The 11,110-nt window shown below is 40.9% G+C and overlaps 1 long non-coding RNA gene across 1 annotated transcript; it reads left to right on the top strand.

Moving 5' to 3' along the window:
- Window positions 1-917: 917 nt before the first annotated feature.
- LOC139355944 (uncharacterized) lies at window positions 918-9,858 on the top strand. The gene is made up of 3 exons (XR_011607283.1): window positions 918-1,161; window positions 8,718-8,799; window positions 9,526-9,858. It is a non-coding gene; the product is annotated as an uncharacterized lncRNA (long non-coding RNA).
- The last annotated feature ends 1,252 nt before the right edge of the window (window positions 9,859-11,110 follow it).

Genomic DNA, 11,110 nt, shown 5'->3' with positions numbered 1-11,110 from the left:
ATTTTGGGGTAACACAATTCAGTCCCTAACAACCTCCTCTGAAAAAAGCCTAGTGGTTGGTGTGGACAGTGGGGGAAGTTGATGACAGAGGTGGTCAAGAGTCAGGACTCATACCTGCAAACCATGATAAGGCCTTGATATTTTCAGTGGAAAATAGACTACAGTGGACCAAAGTATCAGCAGGAGCCCCATTACAAGGGGACTGTGGAAGCCCAGGTGAGAAGCCAGTGTATATTTCACCAGGGAGCCAGCAGTGCAGGGGATAAGAAGTGGCCCCATTCAAAATTTTTGTTGAAGGTACAGCAGCAACAGCAGTTGCTGATGTAAGAATATGGAATATGAGGCTATGTGAAGAATATTTTTATTTTTTGCCCTGAACAACTGCAGAGACACTAGTGCCATTTTCTGAAATGACAACACCTGTATGTGCACGTGGTGCCTGCAAGCTGGGGAGATGTACAATGAAGAGTTTGGTTTTGGACACTAGGAGTGAGATAACCTGTCGGCGATTATAGTGGACACGTCAGGACATGTGTTCCGGAGTCTGGAGTTCAGCTGGGTGGTTGGAGTTGAAGATATAAAGGCAGGAATCATTCCAAAATTGACAGCATTTAGCACTATAGATTTGGAAAAGATTACATGGAGACTGAGTATTCAAAGAGAAGATTAAAATTTCAATAATATTGGGTGATTGCCTGAGTGAATTACACGAAATTTGAATAATATTGGGTGATTGCTTGAATGAATTACATGGACTTTGGGGTTAAAAATTTGATATTCGAAGGTATTGTAGAGCCTGGAGAAATTTTGACAGACTGTTTCTGAACGCAGCTTAGGCTAAGACAGCTTTAAGCAGTTGTTATTTGTTGTCTAATTGTCTGCTCGTGCCTGTGGGATGAACTGTATACATTAACTAATCTTTCAAGGCTTTCATCGCCGCACTACTCTGCACAACCCCTAGCAAAGTCTCTCCTTAGGAAGCCAATGGCAGGACTCTAATTCCTAGAATCCTTTGCAAATTAACCCTTCCGGGTGAGGCTAAGTTAGATCCTGGAAATAGACCTACTGGAAGGCAGAGAAGAGGCTATTTTTCTGGTTTTTCCAGTCTGTCTCTTTGTGTAACAGCCTCCTTTTGTCTTTAAGCAAGGATACAGCAGGGAGGTAAGTGTCCTGTCCCTGAATGGATTAGAACACTGTTTTGCTGTTATGCAAACTGGGTGGAGGTGGTCAGGGAGGGACAGCTAAGCAGCCGGGAACTACTCCCTGGTGCCCCATGACTTCTTGCCAGCTCAAGCTCCACTCTGGATCTGAGCTCCTCCCTAGGCCTCTGAGGGAAGTTGCCAGAGCAGCGTGTCAACCTACTCATGAAGAATTTAAAAGACCTCAGGGGTTAACTCATGCAAGCTTCCTGAGGCTCAGAGGCTCAGAAAAGTGGGCTGACCCGGCAGCACGCAGTTCCTAGGAAGTGCCTCCTTGGGAGGCATGTGGTAAAGAATTGCGATAGATCCCAGCTCTGCCGTGTGCTGACTCTGAGATACTGAGCAAGTGGCATAACTTCTCTGTGCCTCTGTTTCCACATTTTCTAAAGAAGAATAAGCGTAACAGTTATTATACAACAATAGCACCTACCTCACAGGATTGTCTGAGGAATAGAAAGGGTAAGGGCGTTGAAGTTCTTAGCTCTGTTCTTGGCACACACGTGGCAGCCATGCAGTGTGTCATTTTAAATGGCCTCTGAGGTCTTTCCAGTTTGAGTCCAGTGTTTGTTATTGAGATGGAGTCTCGGTCTGTCACCCAGGCTGGAGTGCAGTGGCACAATCTTGGCTCACTACAAGCTCCGCCTCCCAGGTTCATGCCATTCTTCTGCCTCAGCCTCCCCAGTAGCTGGGACTACAGGTGCCCACCACCACGCCCAGCTATTTATTTTTATTTTTATTTTTAGTAGAGACGGGGTTTCACCCTGTTAACCAGGATGGTCTCGATCTCCTGACCTCGTGATCTGCCCATCTCGGCCTCCCAAAGTGCTGGGATTACAGGCGTGAGCCATCGTGCCCAGCAAGTTATTTTTACATTTAAACTTTTGCTATTATTAGTGTCTTTTGGTGCAAGGAGTAAGTTAGGAATCAAGTTTTGTTTTTTTTTCTGCCAAATGCTTGGTTTCCTTATACTAGTGATTAAAATATCCAAAATTTCTTCATTGTTGAAAATGCTAAACTCTCACATACATAGTTATATTTCTTTTTGTCTCATTGTAACTAATATATCTATTTATTCTGCTTATTCCTCACTGTTTAACTTTTTACTCTAGCTACCGTTTTAAAATACATTAAGGAAAATCTCACTACTCTTCTTTTAAATTATTTTCCTGGCCAGGATGTTAGATTGGTGTCCAACCCAACTTAAGGCAGATAATTCTACATTTTGAATAGTTTATTTCCTGTTATTAGCAGGAGGGATAAAAAAGAAAATTGCTTTGGGAAGTAGATTATTTGGCTTTTATTTAGTATTGAAGGCAGCTTTCTGCTGAGGACTTATTCATCAGTGCTTAGTGTCCCCAGGAGTAAGTACTGGGCTTAAATGCTTAGCATCTCAGAGTCAGAAGGATCTTAGAGATCATCTAATCCAGGCTTGTTATTTTCCAGATGAGGAAGTTAAGCTCCAGGAATAAGAAGGAACTTGCCCAAAAATTCATAGTCAAGTAGTGTCACTAGAGCCACACTAAAAGAAAACAACAATGTGAAAAAAGAAAATACTGGTTTTTTTTTTAAATGAACATTTCAAAATAAGATTCACAATGATTTTTGTGGTTTCCAAACAAAAACTTTTTTAATTCGTCTATTCCAAATGCATTTTTATAAAGTACCCTCTAGGCACTCTCCTAAGCACTGAAGGTATCAAAACTCCTCGCCTCTTCTCAGAGGAATTAATTACATTGCTCTGCAATGCCCTCTTATTCCACTGCTCATTCAGTGGTTAAAACTTGGGTCCGATTATGTTTAAACACTTTGTTTCAAGGTCTGTCTCCCCCAGAAGTACTTTAAGCAGGAGTTATTCCTTATTGTTAATTTTTTTTCTAGAACTTTATACTCTTTCCTTTTCACTTACTTCTCCACTCAGAGATCTTACATTCTCCATTTATTTACCATCTTAATCCTAATGAAGTTCCGTAATTTCGTGGAAAGTTCCTTTCCCATTCTTGTCATCTTTTCCATGTCCTCTAGCTCTCACAGTCTCAGCCTTCCCACTTGCAGCGTGAAAAGCTGGCCCAGCCGTTGTGGAAGGTTTTGCACAGAGGTAGTGCTTTGGTTGTTTGACACCTTCCCATCGCTTGTGTAGTCTCTTGTCCAGAGACAGAGCTTTGGTTGTTTTACACCCTTCACATTGCTGGTACATCTGAGTGCCTGCTTAGCTCTTTGCGGTAAAGTAGCTTTCTCTTGACCTTCCTGAGAAGCGGTGACTATGCTAAGCACTCCAGCATGTTAGTAGGCTCCGTTTCCCAAAACGTTTACTTAGTAGCCAAGTCCACTGCAGGAAAAAAACACATTTACAAATGCTAATGGGGTGCCTAATGCTTGTGCTTGGGCCACTGCCAGGCACATGAGACTAGCCTGGAGGTTGCTGACTCAATAGTGTTTCTGGTTCACTAGCACCAGTGTGGTCAGAACATGGTCAGGCTATTAGCGGCACATTCAGAAACAATCATTCAAGAATGAGGAAGAGGTTGAGCAAGCCCCTTTCCTGTCCACAGGTGGGAAAGGAGGTAACTGAGTGCTTGGCACTTTGCAGACTGGGGAGGATTTGGTGCTGGGCTGTACGTTCCAGACCAGCTATTTTTAATACTACATACTTAGGCAGGAATGTAGTTGAAGCAAGTAGAACACTTCATTCTCATGCACATCTCACTTCCCTCTGCCCTGTGGCGTGCCTCTTCCCTGTGGCATGTGCACAACTCTTAGAAGCCTGCAGGTCCACAGGTTCCAGATCTGGGAAGTGACTTTGGGAGATCATCTAACCCCATCACAGATGAGGTTATTTTGTCATTCACAGATGAGGGACCTGAGAAACAGAGAGGTGATATGACCTGTAAACCAGAAGCAGACTCAGAGCCAGGACCTAGGTACCCCCAATCTTCCTGCGTTTTGCATATTTGCTGAATAATGTTCTCAAGTTCCCTGAAGCTTTTCCTATGGAAGAGTCTAGGCTACAGGAAGTGGTACTGTACGTTGGTTTTGAGCATAGGTGTAACATGAGCTTGAGTTGATTTTCTGAACTCATTAGAGACGAAGTCTTGTTTCTTCAACTCTAGAACAATCATTCTTAGGACATCTAAAGACTGTCTTGAGGATGAGCATGTGAAACACTTAGTACGATTCTTTGCTCATCGTCAGGGCTCATAAGCACCAGGAGGCAAGCCCTGACGATGAGCAAAAAAATCACACTCATTTCCACGCTCACAGCTACATTACAGAAGACCAAAAGCCCCATATCTAAATATGGAGGGTGCAATATTTCTCTTTCATTGACTTACAATGACATAGACTTTCTTGTGTTCGCATTTCTAGGAGGACATTGGCAAATGGGAAATGACCCTGAAGTGAACAAAGAGGCAGGTGTGGGATTGAGCAAACGTTGTCTGAGGAGCAGCTGTGAGTTCTGGGGCTCTTCAGAACAAAGAAGGGAATGTTCAGGAGAGCATGACTGGTGTCTTCAGAGACATAAAGGGTTAGCACAGAGAAGACAGATGAAACTGCATTTCTATGGTTTTGTAAAAGGTGTTTTATACTTTTAGGTGACAGTTATTCTTTGTCTGGTTCGAACTGAGGAACTCAATGCTGAGAACACAAAGAGTAAACAAACCCAGCCTGAGGTTAAAAACTCATAGTCTCAACAAATAATAGGTTAGCAAATATGGAGGATACAACAGGCTCATGGTGACAAGGCGACAATGTTCTTTTTCTAGTGAGAGAAGGTTGATTCAGTAAGACCTGATGTGTCAAGGAGAGTGCTGATGAGCTCAGGCTTCTGTGGGCCTGAGAGTTGGGGGAAGGAGAGAACAGCTGGCATTTTGTTTTCTCACCAAAGATAAGAGAATAGCAGTGCTCTAACCCAAGCTTGTCTGTGCAGTGACCTTCTTTTCTCGAGTGTACCCTGATGAGAAGCACTCAGGGACCTTGACTGCACCAAGGTGCAGAAGAATTTTGCAAGAGATTCACATAAAATATAACTCTCTGTTCTCCTCTGTTTTCCTCCTCTTTCTCTTCTTTCTTCTCCTTCTTTTTCTCTCCCTTTCCCCCTACTTCTCTTCTATGTTTCTTTCCTTAAAATGTCAACCATCATTATGTTGAACTTAATTTTTCTCACTTTCCCCCAGTGATTTCCCTCAGGGTTTACAAAAAGTAGTGGCCCTAAATATTCCTAGATCCAAAGCAGCTTTTCTCTGGCTCTAACTTGTTAAGTGGAAATCATGGTTTGAAGTAAATCACCCCAATTTTGACGCCTACATGGGGTAGGCTCAGTGCAAGGGCAACAGAGGCACTGTTTTTTCTTGTGTGTGGGCTGTCATTAAAATTCTCTCAATTCCTTCATCAGAGACAGATTTGTTTCTGATCCCCAAGGACATTTGGGCTTTAACTACAACTTGTGCTTAATGCATGAGTTGAAACTCTTAATCAAGTTCTGGAAGAAAAATCAAAGCCTTTTACAGAAGAAATCACGTGTATTGAAAAACAACTGAAGCATCTGTTTGTTAAAAAAAACTAAATATCTTGTTTGGTTTTTGAACATTAAGGAAGTTGGTATTTGACATGAGAAGGGAAGAATTAGAGAGACAAGAAAGAAGAGGTGGAATAAATGGAAGAGAAGGAGGCAATTTTTGTACTGTGGTAACTGAGAGAGAATTCTGCAAATGTAAGGGACATCTACCAGGTTTACTGGGTAATGCTATCTTGACATTTCTCATGTGCCCATGGTTTCTTCATTTGTAAAGTGAGTACTTTGTGTTAGATGATCCCTGAAGGCTTTAGTAATTGTTAATCAATGCACTTAGATGAGAAGTCAAAATGCTAATTACTTACAAATGTATGATTTTGTGACTGAAAAACTGTTGAGAAGTAATTACAAAAAAATCAAAACCAGTAAGAGTTCAACCTGTGGGCTAGTGATACATTCAATATACAAAATCAATAGCTTTCTCTATGCAAACAGTATCCAATTATAAAATATAATGAAAGAAGAATGTGACTCAAATAAAAATAATGATTTAAATTAGTTATTTTTATAATTAAGTTACAAAATGTTTTAGATCTATATGAAGAAACTTCTTGAAGAATACCAAAAAGATACATTAAAATGAGACAAAAATATTTGAAGTAAAATTCTGTTCTTAGGAAGGCTCAATAGTCCACATATCTTTTTTTTTTTCTTAAAACCTGTAGTTTCAATTTCATGTCAGTTAAAGAAGCAATGAAATTATTTTAACTTGATAAAGTAATTCAAAAGTTATTTTGTAAGAGTGAATCGTAGAGAGTAGCCATGAATTCTGACAAAGACTGGTAGAAACTACATTCATTAAAAGCACATGGTACTGGCACAGGGAGAGACAGGAAAGTAGAGGAGAATGGAATCCATTGGATGAGCTAGGAATGCCTGGGCATTTGATACGTGGCAAGGTTGGCGTTTGCCCTGCAATGAGTGTGCAGAATGTGCTGTGTGTTCTCTGTAGGATGTTCAGCTGTCCTCCAGAATCAAGATGGGCCTAGCATTTTAAATTCCTTAGAATCCTGCATAATTTTGTTTCTTTACTGTACAGACTCAGATTTCTAAGAGAACGGTGACATGAACCCAGACATGTGCCTTTGGTGTGAGATAGCATATGGCGAGTGACGACATTTCTGCAGGCTCAGAAAATTTATACTTCTGGATGCAGTAAGAAACAGTTTCTACGTCATTGCTGGGAAGACAAGTCTGGCATGACTTTTCAGAACAGCCTTTATCCTAAGGCTGAAAAACTAACAGGAACAGAGAAATAGTTAGGTAAACACACAAAACAAATGTCTTTTAGGGAAATCAAACATGAACTACATAAAAAGTGTTCACTGTGCATATTTTGGCTGCTAGATGAGCAAACACAAAGTAAAAAGTAAGCCAGAAACAATTCTTGCAATACCTACGATAAAGGACGTTAAATATGCACAGAGTTTTAGAAATCAGTAAGTACAGATGAGTGACCCAGCAGAAAAATAGCTAACAAGAAATAAAAATAACCAATGAACATTCAAAAAAAGCTTATTCTCAGAAATAATTCTTACAAGGTATGGTGAGACAAGCGGGAATATTATATTCACTGATATGATTGACAAAGATTAAAACAATTAATAATAATTAGTATTGGTAAGAATATTGATAGTTAAAAGATACTTCCATACATTTCAGGAAGAGGAAAAAAGTGGGTGAACAGTTTCTAAAGTGGGCAATTGGCCAGGTGAGGTGGCTCATGCCTTTAATCCCAGCATTTTGGGAGGCTGAGGTGGGTGGATCACGAGGTCAGGAGTTTGAGATAAGCCTGGTCAATATAGTGAAACTCCATTTCTACTAAAAATACAAAAAATAGCTGGGTGTGGTGGCATGTGCCTGTAGTCTCAGCTCCTCGGGAGGCTGAGGCAGGAGAATCGCTTGAATCTGGGAGGCAGAGGTTGCAGTGAGCTGAGATCACACCACTGCACTCCAGCCTTGGGTGAAAGAGTGAGACTCCATCTCAAAAATAAATAAATGAATGAATAAAAATAAAATTTGAAATATGCATAGCTTTTGACATTCCATTTCTAGGAATTTTTACAAAGTAGTAGGCATATACATTTTTAAAGACATTTGTACAGTCATATAAATATATGAGGCAAATATAGATGAACAAATATTAAATAACCTCTGAGGTAATATTTAAATATGAAAAACATGCAATGGAGCTGGCTATGAAGTATGATCCTGTATTTGAAATTTAAGATAGATATTTACACGATTTATTTGCAAAGGGAATGAATTAAAATGCTTTGAATGACAAATGGTGGTTATAGTTGAAGGGAGACGCTACGGGGATTTTCTACTTTCGTTTTTCTGTTTCTTTTTTTTTTTTTTTTTACATTTCTCTATTATTTGGAATTTTGTAATATGTAAGTATTATTTTTTAAAATTGGAAGAATAATAGATTTAGGTGCAAGCAAATTACAACATTCAAATTCTAGGACTGACTTATTTTTCCACTAACTTTTAACCAACTCTTTCTTCCTTTAATGAAGATTCTCTAGGGAGGTTGTAATGAACCAACTGCCATATTGGATCATTCTTTTAAGAAGTCTGAAACATCTAGCCAACTTGCCTCAAAATCTTTTCCAATTACTTTCCTCACCTGTGAAGGACCCTCCTTATTCTGTTGTTTTGACAGCTTGACTCTCAGCCCCACCACTTGCCTACAGGCCTCTACGTCACCTTGATACCATTCTCCTCCGAGGTGGTTAGAGGACAGCGTCATACCCACGTGTTGAGGAAAACCAGGGCAAATGTCAGCTGGGAGTTAGGGAGCAGGAGAGGTGGACCCTGCTGTGATGGAGGAGCAGGATCTTGGAGTAGTGAGATGTTGATCTCTGTATAATCTTCACATCACTGCAAGTTCCTCTGACAGAGCCTTAGCTGTCTAACTTTGTCTTCTTGTTTCTTCCCATCAGGTCTACAAGATCCTCAGCTCTTTAACAATGAGACTCCACGTTTTCCTCACTGCTCTTTTTGCCATCTTCCAGGTACTACCCGGTAAATACCAATACCATGGCCCTTTCTTATTATCATTATTTAGTTTTTTCCTCTCCCTAAATCAACAGTTGGAAGGTTAAGGATTAGGGGGACTACTCAGAGGTCATCACTATACCTCAAAATAACTTACTAAAAAGGTGAAAGAAATTCCTCTGTAACTGGCTGCTGTGTCTTCATGATGTCAAAAGTCCTGTTAGGTCACTATCTTCGACTCTTCCGCTTTCCCCCAATGAATTGGATGATGTGAGGACCAAATCTATTGACTCACATGATCAGTATAAACTAGGGTAGAGATAAAGATTCTTTTATTTGCCCTGACCAGAGACCTGGTGCCACTCATCACAGTGGTGGCTTGAGTTTGCCCGGACAGGGCTTCCACCTGAAGAGACTGTGAGAGTTGGACCAGGTCATGTGGGGTAGGGGAGCAGGGGTGCCTGGAGAGATGGACCAGGCGATAGGTATTGATCATGCTGCACCCCTGACACATGGACCAACACCTGTTTATTCCCGAGGGAGGAAAGATGATTTGGTCAGTAGTTACATCAACAACAATGGGATCTTATGGGAGATTGAGAGGGTGAAGGGAGGAGAGGCTGAGGGCTTGGAATCAAACCCACTTCATGTTGATGTTTAGCTGGGAAAGGTGGAGATTTCATCCACATGGTGAGCTCTCTTGCTTTCCTCCTCAGACTTTTGGCTTCATACAAACATCTTTCCATTTTTCAGGCATCACTAGGGCACTCCATTTTGAAAGACCCTGCTACCTTAGAGGTGGGATCTGTCTGAAGCGAGGAACACCGAATTGTGAGCCTTTCAGAGGACCCTGCAGAGCTTTCACCGTTTGCTGTAAAATAAGGAGAAGCTGATGGAGAAGCCTGGCAAGGAACATAGGCGCAGGATCTGAAGCGTGGCTCCTTTAGTCCAAATGAGAGCAAACATTACTCAAGTCCACATAACTGATTATTGTCATTAGGACTGATTAAAGAAAGAGATGTTTCCCATGAAGGGGTAGGCATTAGGTAGGAGAAAATTATAATTAAACTTGTATTATGTTTTAAAGTTTGCAAAGCATTTTATTAACATAACATATTTAATCCTTAAACCCGTTTTGGTTTATGAACTCCGTTTTGCAGATGTGGAAACCAAAACTCAGCTAGGTTAAATAACTTGCCCAAGATCACACAGTCTAAGACTTTTCTTTTCAGTGGTTTGTCAACACTTTATCTGCATGGAAGGGAGAGTGGATATGAAAAAAATTTACTACAGTTTGGGGAGGAGATGTGAGGACAGAGCTGGGCTTGGGATCCCCTGCAGTGGGTGTTGTGCTGAGTAGGAGGAACCTACTGAGGGTACACAGTGCTGGGAACATTGCTGTGTTGGGATGTACAGGTGGAAGGCACACCTCTCCAGAGAGACCACTCAAAGTAGCCAGTCCCACATTCAGATGTAGGCAGAAGTCTGTTGAGAGGTAGGAATTCCAGTTGCAGGTCAGAGGCTTCTGTTGTGAGGCTGGAGTCCTGGGGCAGTTGTGATTATTGTGTGTCTTCCTTGGCCACTTTTCTTGTCCAGATCTTGGCATCAGCTGTGGTGTCCTGAGCAAGTCTTCCCTCCACTACGAGCGTCTGTTTCTTGCTCTGGTGAGGGAGTTAGCTTAGAGATGACCATTGCTTTCTGTAATTTACAGTGCAAGTTTGGGGTGGGAGGATGGAGACAGAAACTACTGCAAGGTGCCTGGGAAGGTAGAGGACAAAAAGAAAGATGAGATACACTAACATGCAGCAAAAACCTAAACAATCATATGGAGAAGAAGAGTTTGGCTGACATTGTGATGACTAACAAACAGAACCATTGGTCAGGTCTCAATCAATGAGCAACTACAGAAAGTTCAGCACAGGTTTGCAAATGAACAATGAGTAAGGATATCCAAGTAAAGATACAAACATTAATTTCTCCAATTGTTTTTTCATTGGCACTGGCTTCCTATACAGTCTGTCTACAGGGATTATTACAGGATTTTGAATATTTTTGGTGCCTATGAACTTGGTTCACAGTGTGCTGTCAGAACGGTTTATCCGTCCATCAGGGAAATGGTCTACTATTACCACAAGAGTTTAGAATCAGTTAGTAATTTAGAAATAACTCAGTCTCTTATATTTCTTCACTATGAAATGAAAACCTTCTTTGTTCTTCCATATATTTTTCTCAGTGTTCACAGATTCACCATCATCTCTCTCCAAATTTTTTGAAAAATCCCAGCTCTAGCCCTCTGTTTCTATTTCCTTTTCTTGCTTCCTTTTTCTTCTTGATTCAA

Source organism: Macaca nemestrina, chromosome 8 (assembly GCF_043159975.1).
Source record: "Macaca nemestrina isolate mMacNem1 chromosome 8, mMacNem.hap1, whole genome shotgun sequence".
Lineage (NCBI taxonomy): Eukaryota > Metazoa > Chordata > Mammalia > Primates > Cercopithecidae > Macaca > Macaca nemestrina.
This window is presented reverse-complemented; position numbering and strand designations above follow the sequence as displayed.